The 23,111-nt window shown below is 48.6% G+C and overlaps 1 pseudogene across 1 annotated transcript; it reads left to right on the forward strand.

The window, feature by feature from the left end:
• Positions 1 to 12,001: 12,001 nt before the first annotated feature.
• Positions 12,002 to 12,892, forward strand: LOC307053663 (small ribosomal subunit protein uS2-like; annotated as a pseudogene). The gene has a single exon. The product of its transcript is annotated as a small ribosomal subunit protein uS2-like (transcript).
• Positions 12,893 to 23,111: the final 10,219 nt, after the last annotated feature.

The following is a 23,111-nucleotide window of genomic DNA, read 5'->3' on the forward strand; positions in this document are numbered from 1 at the left end:
CATACTAAAAGGAGAAGGGGTAAAGTCCAAAATTTCTTGGTTCTGGCCAGACTCCAGAGAGGTTGTGTTACTTTCTTCCTTCCTGCAGCCATTCGCAGGTAGGCCTGGTCAGGATGTTTCCTGTGAGCTAAACAAAGGTACTGTAGCTTAATGCTCATTATCTGGGAGGCAGGGTTCCCAGAGATGGGCCACTATGTATAATTTAAGCTTATAGGCAATATCCCTTTAGTGATTAACTTGTAAATAGAACACAAAGGCTCTTCGCTATTACCGGTTCAGCTGAAAATGAACAAAACATCTCATTAGCTGACATTTTTATTGAAGTATAGTTGATTTACAATATTGTGTTAGTTTCAGGTGTACAGCATAGTGATTCAATATCTTTGCAGATTATACTCCATTATAGGTTATTACAAGATAATAGGTATAATTCACTGTGCTATACAGTGAATCCTTGTTGCTTATCTATTTTATATATCACCAACGTTTTTGAAGCAGAAGGATTGTTTGTTTTAGGCTTCAAGACTGAGGCAAACATTTGTTATAAGGCTCCAAGGGATTTTGCAAACAACTTCCACCCATGACTTCCAAAGCTTATGCAACATTTTGTGCAAAATGCGTGGTCTGCTTCCATGAAGAAAGAGTTTCCAGAGATGTTTACTTTGCAGAAGTAAGCATGCATGTTCGCCCATTCCCTTGAAAACTTCCACATGTCCACACAACAGCTGGAGTGTTGAGCAGACACATGCTCTCCTCTCCACAGATGGCCCTGGCCCTCTCCATGCCTGTCCTTTAATGAGCTGACTTCCTGTGACTTGACCCCTCTGGACTGGCCGTGGCTGTCACCTTGTGAACTGTCATCAGTTAAGACTGATTGTTCACAGGCCAGATATAGATGGGCTCTCCAGCTCTCTGAATGTAAGCCATCCAACCAAGTCTCAGAAAGGAAAGGCCCTGGACAGTCCTAGGGCCGTGTTATGCATTGAACTGTGTTCCCAAAAGAGATATGCTGAAGTCCTAACACCTATGCTATAGACTGAATATCTGTGTCTGCCCAAAATTCATATGTTGAAATCCTAACCCCCAAGGTGATGATATTAGCAGGTCAGGCCTTCAGATGATGATTAGGTCATGAGGGTGGAACCCTCTTGAATGGGATTAGTGACCTTATAAAGAGACCCCAGAGAGCTCCTTCACCTCTTCCACCACGTGAGGACACAGCAAGAAGATGTGGTCTGTGAACCAGGAATCCGGCCCTCGCCAGGCACCTTGCTTTTGAACTTCCCAGCCTCCAGATGGTGAGAAATAAATTACTGTTGTTTACAAGCCACTCAGTTTATAGTATTCTGTTATAGCCTCCCAAACAGACTAGGACATCCCTGTACCTCAGAATGTGACCTTATTAAGAGATCGGGTCTTCACAGAGGTAATCAAGTTAAAATGAAGTCATGAGGGTGGGCCCTAATCCAATATGACTGGCGTCCTTATAAAAAGGGGAAATTTGGACACAGACACACACAGAGGGAGAGCTGTGAAGAGATGAAGGAGAATAACATGAGAAAACTGGAGTTATGCTGCCACAAGCCAAGGACCATCTGTGGCCCCAGAAACTGGGAGAGATGCCTGCATGGATCCTTCCCCAGCACCATCAGAGAGAGCACAGTCCTACCAACACCTTGATCTCAGACTTCTACCCTCCAGAACAAAGAATAAACATCTGTTGTTCTAAGCCACCAAGTTTATGGTACTTTGTTACAAAAGCCCTAGGAAACTAACACAGACCAGAATTCCAACAGTTCCCATTATTGGTTTATTCTCCATCACTCAGACATGTCAGCCCAGCTTGGGCTCCAGACCCACATCAGTGATTTGGCAGCTCCCATATATAGCCCCAGGTGTCCTAAGAATGCATTAGATGTAGAGTTATCAATTTCATAAATAAAAACACAAGATACCCAGTTAAATTTGAATTTCAGACAAATAGTCAATAATTTTTAGTATAAGTATGTCCCATGCAATATTTGGGATATATTTATGCTAAAAAATTTATTGGTTGTTTTTCTGAAATTCATCTTCAACTGAGAATCCTGTATTTTATCTGGCAACCCTGGATAGGGAGCATCTTCGGAATACTTCTGACTCCCTGGGAAAGACATGTACTTGGTGCTACAAGACGAACTGGGAAAATTTCCACAAAGCTGGGCCAGAAGACAAGGCTTGTTGTTTGGCATCAGGTCACTGATGCTCACAAGATGAATGGCAGAAACTTAAGTACTCTTAACTCTGGCATTTTCCATGTAGGTGACACATTTCTGTTGTTGCCATTTATCTTTTTTTGTTTTGGCCATGCCACATGGCTTGTGGGATCTTAGGTCCCCGACCAGAGATTGAACCTGTGCCCCCTGCAGTGGACACACAGAGTCTTAACCACTGGACAGCCAAGGAATCCCCTGTTGCCATTTATCTAATACCTATGTTGTAGTTCAAAATATAGAGCCCATCTCTGTGACCAAGTTATTCCACCTGAAATGAGAATAATCACCCTAACCTGTTCAGAACAGAGAGGGCCAGTCACACAGGGCCCCGCGCTCAGAAGGGCCCACACAGCTGTTGCCATACTGAAGTTCTTAATTTTTGAGCAAGAGTCCCTGCATTTTTCTTTTGCACGGGGCCCGCAAATTACATAACAGGTCCTGAAGATAAGTGTAAAGACAAAGAAGGAGGCTACACTAAGTGCTTTCATGACTAACAACTGCCAGGTTGCAGCTTTTAAAGCACCGTTGTTGCTGGTAGCAACTTGGAGGCTGGGTGGAGATTCTCCTAAAGCCCCCTGAACCTGCAGATTTGGGCTATTTGTCTTCCCACCAGTGTTGATTCCCAAGCTGTGTTACACGGAACCAAGTCTCTACCATCAGCTATGATGGTTTTCCAATGTCTGCTTTCCCTTCCTTCCACACACAGCTTTCTGTTTTCCTCTTTCTCCCAGCCTTTCTCTCTAAATTTCTGACACACCCCTTTCTTTGTCCTTTCCCCATTACTAACCCCTTCTGTAATTCCTGTCTTTTTGCTTGGCTCTCTCTCCAACAAAGGAAACCAAAAGATGAAATTCAAGTGTTTTCTGCTGAATGTTAGTGTCCCTTAGTGCCTTGTCAAGGGCACAGTTCAGGGGCAGAAATTATGAAAGTTGATTTTCCAATTCATTCCATTTCTACACCAACCTCTTCAGTGATTACATCATATGAAGGGCATCAGAAAAGAAAGACAGAATTATGACTCGAAGTCTCTGCTATGGGGCTTCCCTGGTGGCGCAGTGGTTGAGAGTCCGCCTGCCGATGCAGGGGACACGGGTTCGTGCCCCGGTCCGGGAGGATCCCACGTGCCGCGGAGTGGCTGGGCCCGTGAGCCATGGCCGTTGAGCCTGTGCGTCCGGAGCCTGTGCTCCGCAATGGGAGAGGCCACAACAGTGAGAGGCCCATGTACAGCAAAAAAAAAAATTAAAATATAAAATAAAATAAAATAAATACAAAGTCTCTGCTATGTAACCTTGGATAAGGCACTTAACCTCTTAGGATCCTGGTTTCTTCAGTTCTCAAATAAGGGCGTTAGATGAGATAATGATCTCAGATGAGTCTATAATTTGAACATCAAAGTTAAAGCTAATCAGTCTGGTGAATTGGTTTTCTCCCAGGACCACTACGTACAATTGCTCAGGTTGTGCACTACCCAACCCCAGGGACTCCACGCACATAGCCATTGTGTTATGGTGCCTAAAAACTGTACAACTCAGCAAGCATCCCTTCAACAAATTATCCCTCCCTTGTCTTCATGCTAACTGTCCACGGGGACTTTCTCTCTGACCATAGTTCTCAGTCTCTCCCATTCCCAGTGCCATCCCCATCCTGTCCCTTACAGAACCCTGCAACTGTCTGTGTTAATGTATTTCCACCCCATTCTCTGCCTTCCCTGCCCACCTACACCTCCCAGAAATGTACATACATCTAGCATGGATGAATTGCGGAAAATAGGCTTCTATCTAAGCAAGGAAACTTTAAGGAGCATGAAGGTTGGAATGGGGAAATTAGTTGGTAATTGATGGGATCTACATGATGGAGAAATTCTGAAGAGGGATAATGAGACTCTGGTTGCCTACCTAACAGAACTCCACCCGGAGGACACCATGTATATGGTGTTGCATTGGAAGGGACTTGGGGTTATCATAGACGCACAAGCAGAAATGCATCGCAGATGCGGGGAGGCTGGTGCACCGAGGACTCTGAGGCTGCAGATGCCCCTCTGGGATATACCGTACTGTTTAGCATCCCTGTCATTTTTTTCAGTTGAGGTGAAATTCACACAATATAAAATTAACCATTTGAAAGTGAACAATTCAGTGGCACTTAGTACATTCACAGTGTTATACAATCATCACTTCTATCTAGTTCCAGAGCATTTTCATCATCCCCAAAATAAAACCCCACACCCATTAAGCAGTCCTTCCCTCTTCTCCTCCCACACAGCCCCTGGAAAGCACTAATTATTTCTGTCTCTTTGGATTTACCTATTCTAGACATTTCATATAAATGGAATTATACAATATATGACCTCCTATACCTGACTTCTTCCATTTAGCATAATATTTTCAAGGTTCATCCATGTTGTAGCATGTGTCAGTACTTCATTCTTTGCTATGACTGAATAATATTCTATTGTATGGGTATGTTACATTTTGTCCATTGATGGACATTTGGGGTATTTCCACCTTTTGGCTATTGTGAATAATGCCACCATGATTGTTCTTGTATGACTATTTGTGGAGTCCTTGTTTTCAACCCTTCGGGGTCTATACCTAAGGATGAAATTGCTCTGCATCCCCAATATTTTGATTTCACAGCAAACCCTGCTGAGACCTTACATTTCAGTGTATTCTGTGTAATATCTGCTCATATTTTCAACATTTATCTTGAATCATTTTGCTGTAGATCAAAGGTCAGCAAACTTTTCCTCTAAGGACCAGATAAGTAAATAGTTTAGGTTTCATGAGCCTTGTGGTCTCTGTTGCAACTACTCAGCTCTGCCTTTGTAGCATGAAGCAACCACAGACAATATGTAAAATATTCATGGTGCTCCGATAAAACTTCATTCACAAAAATAGGCAGCAGGCCAGATGTGGCCCTCGTGCTGGAGTGTGCCAACCTCAGCTCCAGGATGAGCACAAAAGGATGTGACCTCCTTCTAGGTGCTGCATCCTCCAAGGATGGACGGGACAGGATAGGACAGAATGCATATACATATACACATATGGGTATAGGCACAATTACATCTCCACTGCCAGGGAGGATGCCAAGGGAAGTGAACTTCACTAGTGGCAGAAGCGTCTCGAGACAGCACCTTAAGAACTTCTTGATTATGAAACATCTGAAGTCCTGGGGTGTGTCCCCGACATGAGCAGCTGAGTGAGTTTGAGGGAATGTGGCCACCCTCTGGCTGGGCTGGTTTTGAAGATGAAAGGCCAATGACTTCATTGACAAATCCCTCAATGTCTTTTCTAACATTCACCCTGTCTAAGATTCCTCAGGGCAAGAAAGGGGCACCCAAGCTCAGAAACTCATTCATCCAAAAAGCATTTATTGAGTGCCAACCGTATATAGGCACCATGCTACATCTTGAGTATTCCAAATCATGCATTCCAGGAGGTCTTCTTGGGCAATTTGGTTACTTCCATTAGTGGAGAGCTCATGACCTGCACAGAGCAGCCTACCCCATGGTGGACAGTGCTTTGCTTCCTCAGAAACACCTAAACCTCCACAGCATGATTCCACACTTGCCTCCCACCAGTCAAATATCAACAGGCACCCCCGCCACATACAGGTACAAAGAAAACAGGCAAGGACACAAGGAAATAGCAGGCAAACAAAGGAACACGGACAACAGCTCTTATCACTCCCGATGTTTTTAAAAGCAAAATCGATTTCACATCTGATGACTTCCTGGGAAGTTCCCTAACTCGGGCAAAGTTGACAATCAAATTCTAAGGAACTGTTTCCCACGTAGAAGAGCACATCCTCCCTCCAAGGACACTGTCAGAGCTCTTGCCTTAAACCGTGGTTTCCAAAAAGGCAAAGAGAGTCTGGATGGAACAGAAATGAAAATCACAGTCCTGGGGGCCAGGCAGGTCTGGGCTGGAGGGGCTGCCCTTTCCCCTACTTGCTGCAGGACCTGGACCCGGGGCGAGTTAGCAGCTAGAGAACTGGGTGACAACCGAGCAGCTTCACAGAGTTGCCTGGATGAGCCACCCCATCTGCAGTGACCACGAGGCTAGGCGCTAACAGTCAGAGGCCTTTCCCACCTGGCCGCTCACGAGAGGCTAAAGAGAATCCAGTGCAGGCCTGGGCAGAGGGGACCCCATGGAAACCAAGCAGCTGTGGGGTGAGGGATTAGGCTGACAGCCTGAGGTTAAAACAAAAAAAAATAAGTCTGATGGAAACAGAGGCAGACAGAGGTCAAGGCCAGGAGACAAGGGGAGGCGCTCCAATGCTGAAGCCACAAGAAGCAGGCCCACCCCACCCCAGCCCAGGAATTCCTTGGCTGCATCACAAGCCTCAATGCATCCTGCTCATGCCTGTAAGATCTGTTCCCCAGCAGCCATCTGTACGGGGGCTCAACCCCCCAGTAAGTCATGAAATCAATTGAGATATCACAGCCAGCAATTGACAAAAATGAAACAAGAATGGAATAGAATAGAATATGTAAGAATGCATAGCATATGTAGGGTGAGTGTGTTGTGTTACACTGTTTCAGCCACATGCACATGTGTATACATGTACATACATGTGTACACATACATGTACATACATGGATACACACATGGATACAGGTATACTCACATGGCCTAGAACCAAAAATGTCAGCGTGTGTGTACTTTAATTTGCAGAAACCTGCCCAATTGTACACACACACACACACACACACACACACACACGTATATATGTATGTATGTATACACATATTTTGCTAAACTTTTCTCAGTTACAGTTGGGAAGGATTGGAAGCCTCTGTCTAATGCATCCCTCAGGACCTCTGGGAGCCAGTGAGGGGAAACACCTGTGGTTCAATTTCATGACCCCATCGTGCTGTCTGGGGAAGGTAAACAGGGCAGTAGAAGCAGACAGTAGAGCCAATCAACAAGTATTTTATGTATGGAGAGCCATGAGGTGTTCATTTATTTCCTGAAGAGACAGGTTCATGAAATTAATTCTAAAGGCAACAATGAAATTCCACAGTCAGCTGAAAAATGTGGAAAAGAGCTCTAATCGTTACCAGCCAGTGCCTCTTTGCATCTTTCCCAGTCCCATTCGCATAAAGTATAAGCCAAGCTTGTACCCGAGAAAGATCTGCATTTTCATAAACCCAGTGTTCCTATGCTCAGGAAGCACAGATTAGAATATTGACTTTTCTAGCTTTCAGCACCAGCTAACAGCACCTGGCAGGGGGCAGTGGGCATATAAACTGCAACAAATCCACTAAAATATCAGTGCAAAGAATAGAATCCTGATTTTACAACACTCATGTAGAGATACCAAAACCTGTGGGCCTGTAAAAAATTTTCTAGTCACCAATCAGCCTGTTGTTACAGCAAAATATCCAAGTCTGAGAACCCCAGGCAGGTGTCACCAGCCTGGGAAGTCCATGATGAAGCAGGACCCATGCAGGTGGTGCCCAGGACTCCCTCTCAACCTGTCCGTTCATCGTGCTAGGGTTATGAGGTTTGGGCTTTATGTCTTCCCTCTTTTGAGGCACTCAATTTTAAATCAGGTCACAAAGGGTGGGCCTCCTTTTAAGTGAGTTGCAAAGAAAATCAAAATCCCACAGGATTCCCTCCCCTTGAAGGTCAGGCTTGCAGCCTCCCACCCTCCACTAACGCCTGCCTTTCCTTTCCTCCTGCTCGTGCCCTGGCAATGCCACCCCACAGGGTGACGGTAGCTAATGCTTGCTGAGCACCCAATGGGGTGACCAACTCATCCCCATTTGCCTGGGACTATCGAAGTTCTAACCCTGGAAGCCCGCTTTCCAGAGAACTTCAGGAAACCCCAGGAAGTTCAAACAACTGGTCACCCTGACCATTTACCCAATGTTCTAAGCACTCCTGAGTTATCAGCTCATTTGACCTGGGCCACCCATGGATCAGCCCCTGATCTCCTCTCCTCTTAACAGGTACGGAATTGAGACATCAGGCAGTGATGGGACTAGAAGAAATGATAATTATGGGATGTGGTGGAAGTGTTAGCTAATGCTACAGTGGTAATCAAACTGCAATATAAATGTATCAAATCAATCTGTTGTACACCTGAAATCTACACAATCTGTCAATTATATCTCAATTTTTTTAAAAAAACAGAGGTGTCTGGGTCACACCAGTGGTGAGGATGGAGTTGGGATTCTGACCCGGAGCCCAGAGCTCTATGGCAGGGCTCCTTCTCCGCTGCCTCCAACCCTGGCCAGCTGGGACCACGCCCCAGCCTCAGAGCTCCACGTGGAGGGCGGGGACCATGGTAGAGCTCTTCTTTATCGACACATGACACAGCACTGGGCTCACGACACAAGCTGCCCTCATGCCTATAACCGAAGGAATCCGTTCCTTCCAGAAATATTTATTAAGGGCTCTTTTGTATCAGGCTGGGAAAAATACTGGGGAAGGAAAGGAGGGAGGGAAAGAAATGCACAACATGGTTGCAGGAAGCCAGGAGACATTCCTAGTGAGTAAGCTCTAATTCTGGGGGTCCTAATCAGGAGTGTCCATGGGGAGAACTTAGGGGGTCTTTGACATTGCATAGGAAAATAATGACATTTATATTTTCACTAACCTCCCACTGAAAATCAGCATTTTCTTCCATTACAAATGGACACAACCAACAGCACAGACAGAACCTTGTCCTTGGTCATGGATTTGAAATCACAGATACTTTGATGGAACATTCCATGTGCTCCAGAAATCTCAGAATAGCACTGATTGCCCACCACTACTTTCATACGACTGGTTATCAAAACTGCTGGTAGGTCTTATTACAAAATACAGTAAAAATAAGAGCACACGTTTTTTAATTTGATAACTGTATCGATACACTAACTGATTTCTTTTGCAATCCAGAGGGTTTTATTATTTTATTTATTTTATGCATTTAAAATCATTATCCTAACAAAGGGTCCACAGGCTTCGTCAAAGACGTCATGGCACCCGCAGAGGGAAGAACCCCTGTCCTAATCAGAACCCAGCTCACAATAGCTGGGAGTACACCCAGGAGACCCCGAAGCGAGGCTGCCCCCCTCCAGGTGAGCAACTGAGCAGCTCAGACTCCAGGGAAGGCGGCAGGAAACGGCTGCTCCTGGGGCATCCATCAAAATCTTCGCCACGTTCACACTTTAGTGTAACTAAACTGTCCCAAAGCTTTTCTGCAGAGCGGAGATGGCTGGTTATAAAATGTTTCATTCTCACCTAACAGTTTCCAGACAGTATGCGAGCCATGGCACTAGAACCCCGTAACTGCAAGGCTGGCAGGTTGGAGATTTTGCCATTTTTTAAATAAAGAAATTGAAACAAAGAAATACATTTGTGTCTTGCCCAGCATCACACAATCCACGTGCCAGTGGTGGAGCGAAGCCTCACACCTCGGCCTGCGTGGACCTAAGCCTTGGACCTGGAGCTGGCCGCCCTCTGCCGGGGCATCCTTCACGCCTGCCCACGCCGTGCATGCGCTCTGTGAGGCCGCCCTGCAGCCCGGCCTCCCAGCACGCCTGCCTTTGCCCGCCCCTCCGCCTGAACTTAGGTGGATGCGACACCACGTGACAAGGTCCGTTAGGACAAGTATGCCCTTGTCTATTGGCCTGGGAGTCCCTTGGTTTCTCAAAGCATGGTGCTATCTCCTCGTCTTCCGTTCAGGTGCCCTTGAGGATGCCATGAAAGCCAGGCAATGACAAATAGAATCGATGAAAATAACAACGAGGTAAGCACACGGCCAGTCGCCCACTTCCTCCAGGATATTCGTAAAAGTACACATAAAAGGTCAGAAAGGGGCTTCCCTGGTGGCGCAGTGGTTGAGAGTCCGCCTGCCGATGCAGGGGATACGGGTTCGTTCCCCGGTCCGGGAAGATCCCACATGCCGTGGAGCGGCTGGGCCCGTGAGCCATGGCCGCTGAGCCTGCACGTCCGGAGCCTGTGCTCCGCAACGGGAGAGGCCACAGCAGTGAGACGCCCGCGTACCGCAAAAAAAAAAAAAAAAAAAAAAAAGGTCAGAAAGCATTTTGATTTCCTGACCCACTGCTGTCCTTAGACTCCTCGGGCTTCTCCAGATGGGTTCCCCATTAAAATCCGACACCTGAAGGGGGTAGGGGGTAGGGGGTAGGGGGCGGCTGCCTGCTCCCAGCCACTGTCACTGGGGAAGGCCCAGCGGGCAGCCTAGTGATGGTAGCCCTCCCAGGAAGCAGCCTCAAGTACAGCACATCCTCTCAGATGGCGCTCTTCAAGGAGTCGGAGCGACAATTTCCTCTCGTTTTACAGATGTAGAAACTGAGGGGCTCCACTCGGGTATGGGGGAGACAGGTTGGCGCCCGGCCCCTGTCCCGAGCTCTCATTCCGCCCCCTCCCCACCGTTGGTGCTGCAGAGGGGAGAGAGAGCGCGCGCACACAGGCTTCAGCTTTCTGCATGAGTCTGGAGTACCCTTCCTCTGTGATCTACAGTCGTGATTGCCCCAGAATAGAGTCTGGCAGCAGCAAAACTGCCCTTTGCCCTCTTACCCTGCCCTCTGACCTCTTAAATCTCCCTTCAGGCTCTGGGACTTCCTTGGAGGAATCTCCCTGAAGTACTAGTCACAGGATTGCATGGGGTGGAGCTGGAACATTTTGCTTAAGAAATCAGATCCTGTTTAAACTGCACAGTTTTGCAAGCACCCACGTTTAGCATCCTTCAATCTCCTGAGTGCTGGGGTGGGGCACGGTGGGTGGGGAGGTCACTCAGTCCGCTAGGTTGCATAAGCCTTGCACAAGAAAGATGAGAGAGAAGCCAGGAGCACATATGTGCATGAGCATCTGCATATCATCAGCCATTGGATAACATCTCTGTTTTCTTGCAGATTGGAGGTAAGGATTCAAAATGCTGCAAATGGGCTCGCCGAGCCTCTTACCGAGGAAACAGTCAACAGCAACTGAAGTTGGGGGGCAGGGAACACTGGGAGGTCCAGGACCCAGCCCTGATGAGCTTGAGCCAGGTCGAAATTTTCCTCACAGCTGCTGGGCATTTCCACAGTTGAGAATACCAAAGGGTGTGGGCAACTTACTAAGTGCCAAGCATAACAGGATGGACAATGGGCACCTCCTGGACCCACACTAGTGGCTGCACTGCTGCCATTGGGCGGGGGGGTGGGGGAGGGGTGTGGCAGTGGGAGGTGGGAGACAACCAAGGCTTGACAAAGGGACAACAGATGCTTCCTCCCTGGTGAAGTAGGAGCCCCCACTCCCACTCTTTCTCCCCCACCTGGCCAGTGTCATCTGGCCCTTTGTAAGAGGCACAGGCGTGCTTGTTAAAGATGCAGGTTTGACCTAGAGAAGTGGGGTAGGGAGGGTGGGAGGGAGACACAAGAGGGAGGAGATATGGGGATGTATGTATATGTACAGCTGATTCACTTTGTTATAAAGCAGAAACTAACACACCATTGCAAAGCAATTACACTCCAATAAAGATGTTTAAAAAAATAAGAATAAAAATAAATTTAAATAAATTTTTAAAAAATGCAGGTTTGGACCCTGCCCCAGAGCTCCAGAATCCAGCTTGCCAGTGGCAGGACCTGGGGAGCTGCAGCAACAAGCACCCCCGTCCGTATGCCGGTGGCTCACAAATATCAGAAACCCCAGGAACGTTGTCAAAATGCATGCACCTTCTTTCCACGCCAGATAAGGGTCCATACGGCTTTGTTCTGGATTCCCGTCATAACTTAAAGGGAAACTTTCACAATGTCCGGGGCCCTTGATGTCCTGCAAATGAAGCAGGAGGATGTCCTCAAATTCCTTGCAGCAGGAACCACTTAGGTGGCACCAACCTTGACTTCCAAATGGAACAGCACATCTACAGAAGGAAAAGTGATGGCATCTACATCATAAATCTGAAGAGAACCTGGAAGAAGCTTCTGTTGGCAGCTCGTGCCACTGTTGCCATTGAAAACTCAGCTGATGTCCGTGTCATATCCTCCAGGAATACTGGCCAGCGAGCTGGGCTGAAGTTTGCTGCTGCCACTGGAGCCACTCCTATTGCTGGCCGCTTCACTCCTGGAAACTTCACTAACCAGATCCTTCCGGGAGCCAAGACTTCCGGTGGTTACTGATCCCAGGGCTGACCACCTGCCTCTCCCAGAGGCCTCTTACGTTAACCTGTCTACCATTGCTCTGTGTAACACAGACTCTCCTCTGTGCTATGTGGACATTGCCATCCTGTGCAACAACAAGGGAGCTCACTCAGTGGGTCTGACGTGGTGGATGCTTGCCCGGGAAGTTCAGCGCATGTGTGGCACCATCTCCCGTGAGCACCCATGGGAGGTCATGCCTGATCTCTCCTTCTACAGAGATCCTGAAGAGATTGAAAAGGAAGACCAGGAGACAGCTGAGAAGGCTGTGGCCAAGAAGGAATTTCAGGGTGGATGGACCACCCCACCTCCTGAGTTCCCTGCTCCTCAGCCGGAGGTGGTGGACTGGTCCAAAGGTGTGCAGGTGCCCCCGTGCCTATTCAGCAGGTCCCAACTGAAGATTGGAGTGCTCAGCCTGCCACTGAAGACTGGTCTGCAGCTCCCACTGTTCAGGCCCCTGAGTGGGTAGGAACAGCCACTGAGTGGTCTTAAACTGTTCTTCCACAAACTCTTAAAACAGAAATAGGTTGACGGAAAATAAACAGTTTCCAAAAAAAAAAAAAGAAAAAAAAATGCATGCATCTACCCCAATACATGACAGACTTACTGAAGTCGAAATTTCCAGAAACTAGGCCCAGATGACTCTCAGGCATCCGAAGTTTGGGGCCCCATCTTAGACGTGTGGTTCTCAAAGTGTCGTCCCCAGGCAAGCAGCATCAGCATCACCTGGGAACTTGTTAGACATTCAGGTTCTCAGGCCCCACCCCAGACCGGCTGAATCAGAAACTCTGGGGGTGGGGCCCCACCCTCCAGGTGATTCTGATGCAGCTGAAGTGTAAGAATCTCAGGGGAGACTGTGAGCTCCCAAGGGCATGGACGTGTCCCAGTCTTGGCTGCCCCAGAGGGGGCTGTCTGCGCCTCCCAGCTCCCAGGGCAGCTGTGTCTGCAGGGGAGACACTGCTGTGAAGGGAGAGAGCTGCCTGCCTACTGCTGTGGCAACCTCTCGAAGGTTCTGGTTTGGTCTATCTTGCACCAGGTCGGCCCTAAAACCTGACCAGAGCCTTATGCATTTCCAGAGTCCCAGGAGTGCAAAGTCCAGTGTGGAATGTGCTTTCCCTACTTGTTTGAAGAATAGGACAAATATCCCCAGCTCCCAAATGCACACTCAGGGCCAGTTCTAGGGATAGCTCTGAACAAAACAGGGAACCCTATATGGTCCCCATTGAATTGACTTGGACTTTGCATTCCTGCTGCAATTCTGCTCATCCCCTGGGAATCACGTGACACATGGAGCCTCCCAGCCTTTGCCACCACCCCTCCCGTCCCGCACCCACCTGTCCCTTGTGCTTTGAAGCCCTGCTCAAGCCGTCCTCGTCCATGAATCTCCTCTGGCCCTTTCCAGCCCTCACTGACCTGTCCATTCTCCACTCATGGAGACTCACTTGCCCTCAGCATTGGGCACTTCTGGGGCTCTTGGACTTCTGTTTTATTTCCCCACTGAAAATACCAGTCTGTGAAAGCAGGCCCAATATTCATATACTGTTTTTCTTTTCCTTCCCTCGAATTGTTCAGCACCCAAGAAAGTCATTGCCTAGGTGCTCAGTAAAGATCTGCTGATGACAGTAAAATCCTCATCACGAAAGGCAAGAAATCTATGTCACTCTTGCTGAACGAAGAGCTCTAGATTTACACGCACCTTAGGATGGTTCCAGATCAACAGGGCATTTGACCTGAGGCCTGTGGGTGAGCTTTGGGTCCTTTATAAAGACAGGAAAACAGCACCACCCCCTGAAAATCATGCCTCATGGTCAACCTGGCTCCGAGGGACTTCACACAAGCCCCCACACGTGCTCCTGTTGACAACGTAACAAGGGCTTGGGCGTCCACAGACCTGGGTTCAAGTCCCAGCCTCACGGCTTATTAACAATATTAATATAACTGTTAACCAGAGGGGACCTGCTTCTCCCTGGAAGAGTCTGGCTTCACACACCCAGTGTCTCCCCTTCCTGCACCCGCCCAGGCAGGGGTCATGCTCTGGGAGGCATCGGAGTTTGGGAATCAAGAACTGGGAGAGCATTTCAGAGAGGAGCCTCGGGCATTGGAAAGGCGTCCAGAGAAGAAAGCTGCAGTGCCCGGGAGAAGGAGGAAGGAGCTGGACGTGATCGACTGCAGCCCTTTCAAGTCTTTCCAGACCACGGATAAAGAATGGCATTTCCGGGCTCCCCTGGTGGCACAGTCATTGAGAGTCCACCTGCCGATGCAGAGGACACGAGTTCACGCCCCGGTCCGGGAGGATCCCACATGCCGTGGAGCGGCTAGGCCCATGAGCCATGGCCACTGAGCCTGCGCGTCCGGAGCCTGTGCTCTGCAATGGGAGAGGCCACAACAGCGAGAGGCCCGCGTACCGCAAAAAAAAAAAGAAAGAATGGCATTTCCATCCACCTCACTACAAATATCTCAATTTCCTTTCTTTTTATGACTGAGTAATATTCCATTGTATCTATGTGTCTGTCATACAGAGTGAAGTAAGTCAGAAAGAGAAAAACAAATACCGTACACGAACACATATGTATGGAATCTAAGAAAAAAAAAAATAAAGGTCATGAAGAACCTAGGGGTAAGACGGGAATAAAGACAGAGACCTACTAGAGAATGGACTTGAGGATATGGGGAGGGGGAAGGGTAAGCTGGGACAAAGTGAGAGAGAGGCATGGACATATATACACTACCAAACGTAAGGTAGATAGCTAGTGGGAAGCAGCCATATAGCACAGGGAGATCAGCTCGGTGCTTTGTGACCACCTAGAGGGTTGGGATAGGGAGGTGGGAGGGAGGGAGATGCAAGAGGGAAGAGATATGGGAACATATGTATACGTATAACTGATTCACTTTGTTATAAAGCAGAAAGTAACACACCATTGTGAAGCAATTATACTCCAATAAAGATGTTTAAAAAAAAAAGAATGGCATTTCCCTTACGTGATCTTTGATGACCAAGCTGTGCCCTCCAAGGCGAAGCAGCAAGAGGTCAGGGTGACGTGAGGGGCAGTGAGTCAAGAACTGAAGGCACATCTGGACGCTGACAAGGGGAAGAAAAGGGATTCTCCCCTCGCAGCCTCCAGAAGAAATGCAGCCCAGCCCATACCTTGATTTTAGACTTGTGACCTCCAGAAAGGTAGATGGAAGCAGATTATGAACAAGAACAGGAACAGGAAATGTGAACTTTAAGGTGTTTTAGGGGTAAGTCCTTAGATGCTACTGCTTTTGGTGACCAGCCGGATGATCCACCAGAAACAGATCAGTATATTCTGTCGAAGTAAATTGTGGTGGGTTGTTACAGTAATGGAACCGATGAATTACACCTCCCAATGTTTAAATCCATGCGTAGGCCCCTCTCCTGTGTAACTCCTGGTTGGGCCATATGATTTGCTTTGGCCAGTGGGATGTTAGCAAACGTAACACGAGCGAAAGCTTAAAAAGAATTTGTAGTATATATCACATGTCTGAGACTGCCATGTGAAGAAGCCCAAGCCACCTCTTGGAGGATAAGGACAAAGGGAGCAGAGACAAGCCATCCCAATGGAGGCTCCATAGCCCAGGCAGCCCCAGCTTATGCCCCAGGAGATCACAGCGTCGGTAGTGACCCAGCAAGAAGAGCAGAAGTGCCCAATGACCCCAGCCCAGTTGCTGACCGACAAAATCATAAGCAAATAAAATGGCTGTTATTTGGTGGTAGTAGTTTGTTACACAGCAGCAGATAACTGACATACTCTATTTCCCTAAATGTCAGGTCAAAACTTAAATAAATTGAAATTATCCTTTAAAAAAAAAAAATTCTCAGGCCGACTCACAGCTTCAATAAGGCCCCAGCATTGATAGCGAGCTTTTACTGGGCAGGGGAGCTAAGGGTCACACGTGATCACCCCTTGTCATAAGCACATTATGGGGGTTCAAGGAAGCACAGAGAGGTTAAGAAATTGCTCCAGGTCCCGCAGCTTGGCGTGGCAAAGCTGGGCTGCGAGCACGAGCCTGTCCCGAGGGCTGTGCTCTGGGGCGGGCAGAGATGTGGATCCCACAAGCCAGCCCTCTCCACGTGGGGCTTCACCAGGTTCTCATCTCCCTTCCCTAGAAGTGAGCCAGGTCCAGGATTGAAAGCCTGAGGCCGCCAGCCCTGGAAACTAAGCCCCGAGCTGACGTCTAAGGCTCCTGTTTGCTCTGGTTCTGCCCCATGTGGAGCCAGCTGAGGTCTGAGCCGGGGCAGTGGGGACAGAGCTACCCGGGGGGTCTGGTGCCAGTGAGGCTCCCACAGGAGGGGATGCAGCCCTCGGGTGGAACGGAAACCAAGCGGGGCTGTCAGAGCCGCAGGGTCTGCTGTCCAAGGGCCTGCAATTAATTAAGACAGAGGGGAGCACTGAATGGCCCTTTTGTGGGTCAAAAGCCTTCGCTTGGAAACCCAGCTGACAAACCCAAGAAAACCGACTTCATGGTTTCTTATAAGAAAACCATTAATACATCGTCGAGGACTGAAGAAACGCTTTGTTCCAACCTTCGTGTGACCACCAAAGATTCGGATTACAAAGCAGCTGGCACTGCCCAGTGACAACAAACATCACCTCGCAAAGCCAAGGCTGCCCAGGTATAAGAAAGCCAGAAATAACACATGACAGCTGACTCCAGAGCTAGGGTGCCCACAACTGCCCTTTCACGATGTTTCATTTACCAAAACAAGATACACACACACACACCCTACAACTAAGGACCCAGCAAGACTAGAAATTGCATTGACCCCCTCTACCAGGTGGATCCTCACTGAGCCTGTCTCGGTTTAGATTTTTCAGTATAAAAGGCAAGAGGGAAGAGATATGGAAACACATGTACATGTATAACTGATTCACTTTGTTGTAAAGCAGAAACTAACACACCATTGTAAAGCAATTATACTCTAATAAAGATGTAAAAAAGAATAAATAAAAATAAATAAAAATTAAAAAAATAAAAACATTAAATTAAATTTTTAAAAGGCAACTGAAAACACAAGACTCCCTTGGGTTTTTCAACCAAGGCTGCATGTTGGAATCACCAGGAACTTTGAAAACTCCCAGGTCTATGTCCCGGTCCCAGGTCTGGTGTAACTGACTTGCGGTGAGCCTGGACAGCAGGACTTTTAAAACCCTCCGGGTGTCATGGGCTGAGTGGTGTTGCCCACCAGAAGATATGGCCCCCGGAACCTCAGAATTTGACCTGGTTGGGAATAAGGGCCTTTGCAGATGTAATTAAGGTAAAGCTCTCTAGATGAGATTATCCTACATTAGGGTGGGCCTTACATCCAATGACTAGTGTCCTTATAAGAGACAGAAAAGAAGAGACACAGGACGAAGGCTATGAAGATGGAGGCAGAGATTGGAGTGATGAGTCCACAAGCCAAGGGATGCAAGGGCTGTGGGAGCCACCAGGAGCTGGGGGAGAGCCTGGGACAGATTCTTCCTCAGACTCTGCAGAAGGAACCAGCCCTGCAGACACCTTGATTTTGGCCTCCAGAACCATGAAAGAATACATTTCTGTTGTTCTGAGCACCCAGTCTGTGGTTCTTTGCTACTCGTAGCAGCCCCAGGACAGGATTCCATGGGTGAATGTCAGGTGCAGCAAAGGCTGAGAATGGCTGGCGGGTCAGGACTGAAGGTGACGCCTGGAGAGGCTGGGGGTCAGGGGTAGGCCAGGTTGTTGGCCGGATCTAGAACGCGCCGCCCACACCTCCTGGGCCAGTGGCCCCCAAGCCTGGCTGTGCACTAGAATCCACTTTGTAAAATCTTGCTGTCCAGGCCCCCCTGGAGATTCTGATGACACTGGTCTGTGTCAGGCTCTGTTGGGGGCACATTTTTAAAGCCCCCGAGGTGACACTAACGTCCAGCCAGGGTCAGGAGCACCTGCCAAAAACTCAAGGCCTTTTGAAAGCAAAGCTTGGCTGTGTCCACATGCTGGACACCAGAGATCTGGCCCCTAATTAGCACGATGCACACAGAGTGACAGTTCCGGGCTTTCTTTGCTGAATTTCCCACAGCTTTTGCTGAGCTGAGCAGCCTTAACAGCTGGAGAGGAAGCTTCTCTCACCAGCCACTTCCCCGGTGGAGCTGGACCCAGAAGGTATCCAGTTGTCATTTCTTTGCTTTTTGCTGTTGCTGTACGGTTGGTTGGTTTTTGTGGGGTTTTTTCTTTGGATTTTGAGATGCTCCAAAGAAGTGGTGCCTGAAAGCAAACCAGAAGTGTCAAGAAAGCAGAGCCAGTCAGGTTTCCCAGGAGGTCAATGCAGGCAGGTGCCTGGCTACCAAACAGAGTCCCACAGACTAAGGGATTTAAACAACAGGAATTTACTGACTCAGGCTCTGGAGGCCAAAAGTCCAAGGTGAAGGTGTGGGCAGGGTTGGGTCCCCCTGAGGGCTAGCAGGGGGGATCTGTGCCAGGCCTCCCCCAGTTCCCGGTGGTTTGCTGACAATCTTTGGCCTGAGAAGCATCTCCCCAACTTCTGTCTTCCTCTTCACGTGGCCTTCTCCCTCTGCTTGTCTGTGTCCAAATTTCCCCTTTTAATAGGACACAGTCCTATTGGATTAGGGCCACCCTAATGAGTTCACTGTAACTTGATCACCTCTGTAAAGAACCTGTCTCCACATCGTCACTTCTGAGGTACCAGGGGTTAAGATTCCAACATATCTTTTGGGGAACACAAGGCAACACCTAACAGGCCCCGAGCTCACACACCTGCCCAGACCCCAGAGGCTGGCACTGGTCCTTTCAGGGTGGAGGAGAACAGGGCCCAAGGACTTCTGGGATGACTGAAGGCCTCCAGGCTCTGGCCGGCTCCTGAGTTATGGGAACCAGCAGATTTGTTCGGGCTGTCCACAGGTCCCGGTGCTTCGGCCTAAGACCCCTGGCCTTGTCTTCAGGATCTTTGGTCCCAGGTTGAGGGTGAGTGAAAGAGGGGGTACCCTGAGGTCAGAATGGAGGTGACCCAGCTCCTTGGCAGGTGTTCGGGGGCAAGGAAACCTCCAGAAGGGGCTTCTTCCAGTGGCAACCGGAAGGGTGACACTGTGTGTTTATTAAGAAAAGGTACATTCAGGCTTCCCTGGTGGCACAGTGGTTGAGAGTCCGCCTGCCGATGCAGGGGACACGGGTTCGTGCCCCGGTCCAGGAAGATCCCACATGCCGCGGAGCGGCTGGGCCCGTGAGCCATGGCCGCTGAGCCTGCGCATCCGGAGCCTGTGCTCTACAACGGGAGAGGCCACAACAGTGAGAGGCCTGCGTACTGCAAAAAAAAAAAAAAGAAAAAAAAGAAAAGGTACATTCACTTACAACAGGGACTAGATTTTAGCTCTTTTAATCCCAACAAAACTCCCCACATTTTATACTGAAATAAGCTGTTCTCAAGCACCCTTACCAAAAGTATCTATTTTGATCCTTAAAACAGGCCAGACTCAAAAAAAAAGTAGGTGCTCAGCTAAAGGCCACGAATGGTAATCTTAAACTCAAGGTCTGGTGCTGACTAGAGACAAATCCAGGCCCAGGTCCCCTGGGTTCTAGAAATTTCTGTACTCAACACACCACTCACCTCACCCCACTTTTTTAGGAAGTTGACTCATGGCTCGGATGACACACTCTCTCGCCCCTTCCTCCCTCACAGCCCCTGGACGTTGACCACCTCCCACCCTGCTCTCCCCCCTCCTGGGCTGGGGAGTGGGGAGCCAGCAGAGGGCAGCTCCCCTGGCATCTGACTGGTTCCTGGGCCGCAGAGAGAGTGCGTGAGTTTGGGCTGAAATTGTTCATGAATGGACAACTAGCCCAGCTGGTTACTTGGAAGGTTCGATTTTGATTTTAATTTCTATGTCTCACAGTATTGCCAGAAAGAAACAAAAGCCTCTTTTATAGATTGAGACCCAAAAAATCAGACCTACTCCTGAGCTAAACAAATACTGATTCAGGGACACAAGGTGGGCATCATTTCTAATAGTAAAAAAATCACTGTGCTAACACCAGGACGTTGAACAAATACATCGGGGATAAAAATTAATTCCATACTGACAAAGCAAGTCGTATTGAAGGAACAGTAGCATAGCAAAACATTTTAACGTGGGAAGATGTTCATAATACAGTGCTAAGCAAGAAGAAAAGCAGGTCACAAGCAGTGTGGGTAAGATGGAATGATCAACCCCACATCCTGGGCAGAGTATTTGACAGAAAGCAATGTTGACATTTTTCCTTTTAATTGATCTGTTTTCTACAGTGAACAAACATTAATACTTTCATAACAAAATAGCTCTTTTTCAAATAAAGTTAAAGGAAAAAAAACTTCCATTCATCTCACTGACCCCCTTGGTTGTCCAGGGACCTCCCAGTGGAGGAGATTTAGAAACCGGACACCCGTCGAAAGACCAGCCGCATTGGAGGGGTCTGAGTTCGAAGTGCAGCCTTGAAGAGGAAGCCAAAGAAACGCCAAGTCCAAGACCAGCCTTTCATCCACTCCCCGGGCACCTGGCCCCCATGCTGACCGAGCCTCTGACCCTTCCCACCGCAGGGGCTTTGCCATCCTGGCCTGGAAGGCAACGCCACCCTCCGCCCAGCTTGGTGCTGATTCCCCGTGAAGCATGGGATCAGGTTCCAGCTGAAGCAGCCCCAGAATCTCCGTGGGAGGAATGCAGTGTTGGATGCTGAGGCCAAAGGGAAGGAAAAAGTCCTCTGTATCCAAGGCTCCTGATGTGGGTGGCCGTGTGGGGGGAGCCTCTGGACCCCCTCACAAAAGAATGTTCTCAAATACGTAAAATAAAACACATACGATTACAAAGGAAGCCAGTGATACTGATACATACCGTCTGATCGAAACAGTGTTTACTTTTCTGTTATAAAAATAGATGTGCTATCTCTTAACGATATTTTTTCCTTGATTGTCCTACTAGCCTAACTTAGTCCCAATTTATCAGATTACCTTACCTCTTTCACAGAATCATAATAAAAACAAATATTATCTTTGGTGAAAAAAAACTAGATGTGCTCCTTTAACTCATTCGATAACAAGGGCGGGCAGCGAGTCTAACACGCCCGCCCGATGTTTTGAAGGAGTAAAGGGTAAACCCAATTTCTCCAACTCTGTAGCAAGTGTACCACAGCGGGAAGTGACCTGGGGTTTCCGTGGGGACAATGTGGCAGGAAGTTCTGCCACCGCTGCTTCTGGGCACTGGTCCTACGGTGCAAGGAGATGCCAAATTTGGTCCAAGGCTGGAGGTGGTGAAAATAGGGATATGGTTTGTTCCCAAGCGGGTCCGGGACCCTTGAATTGGATCTGTGCTTGAGAAGGGCTCCCCGAGGAGGAGGGTGAGGGGCCCACCGTGCTTCCTGGCCCCTCATCCGCCTTCCCAGCATCCCTATCGTCTCGCGTCTCCTCCACCAGCCTGGCCGGGCACTCACGTACACGTGGGCCCCGGCTGAGCCCTGCCTGTAACCGTGAGACCATAATGATGACTTGCCAGTGGCCCCGTGCGGACAGCATCTTTCGCAAAGATTCCTACAGTCTGAGCCCTCACAACCAACTCCAACCCTCAGCGAGATGGGGCCGCCGACAGGTGCAGATGCTACCCAACTCACCTGCCGCTGTGACAACAGGTGAGGTAGCCTCCCTTCCTGGTGACCCTGAGAAAAACTCAGGAGTCACCAAGGGAAGAAGAAAGTGTCCAAGAGACACCTCTCCTTGTCCCCTTCTTGTCCCCCATACATCGTAGCCCATGTGTAGAAACTGGCCAACATACACTTAGGAACTCCTGTTTCCCCAAGTGAGGGGAGCCTGTCCAGGTGAGGAGCCCATGGAAGGGGCGACCCATTTTGGAAGGAGCTGAGAACAGTAGAAATGGCGGCTTGCCTGTCTTGAATTAAACTGAATAAGCAAAGTCACGACATCATTCGAAGCCACAAACAAGACACGCAGTGCTTAAGAGGACTTCTCTCAGCTTCTTTAACGTCAGTGGCCCATGGGCAGTGTTCCAACCATGGACCGTGGCTCTAGGTTTGGCAGGGGTGATCTTCAAACACCACAACCAAGGCAAGCCCTGAACCCCAGGAGCCCAGGATGACACCTCATTGCCTCATTCCATTCTTAAAAAGCCCTCTCAGAATCTGTGCTGAGTACCATCCTTATTTTAGATGCCTGGTTAACTGAAGACATAAGTCATAGTTCTATGGGCAGTTTGTGGTTTTTTTTTTCTTGAATTGAATTGTTCTGCTCGTTTGTTTCACTTCCTCTTTGGGGAATACCGGGGAGCACAAGTTCCCCTTTTCCTGGTATTCAAAGTACGTCAGTTCAAGTCTGATTAAATGACAAGTAAAGAATAAGAGGCTGGCTTCATTGTTTGACAAATCACATCCGCTGTGAGATTTGGGAATCTATGGTTTGTCACTGTTTTCTTTTCCAAAGTGCCTTCAGAATATGAGTGAGTCTCTGAAGAGACATCTGCACCTGGCAATGCGTGGCTTCGATGGCAGGATGGGGGTCCAGGGACGTGTCTGCCCACTAAGCTCCACAGCCTCGCAGCCTCCAAGTTAGAACCGAACAGAGAGCTCAGCTCAGCAGTGACCCTCTGTGCTTTCTCTGCCCCTTTAGAACCTTGAACCTTCTGAAAGCTTCGGTGTGAATAATGAATTCTGCACATGAAGAGGACGGCTTCTGATCTATTCGTTTATACCATCTC

This window comes from Hyperoodon ampullatus, assembly GCF_949752795.1.
Source record: "Hyperoodon ampullatus genome assembly, chromosome: 5".
In the NCBI taxonomy this organism is placed as follows: domain Eukaryota; kingdom Metazoa; phylum Chordata; class Mammalia; order Artiodactyla; family Ziphiidae; genus Hyperoodon; species Hyperoodon ampullatus.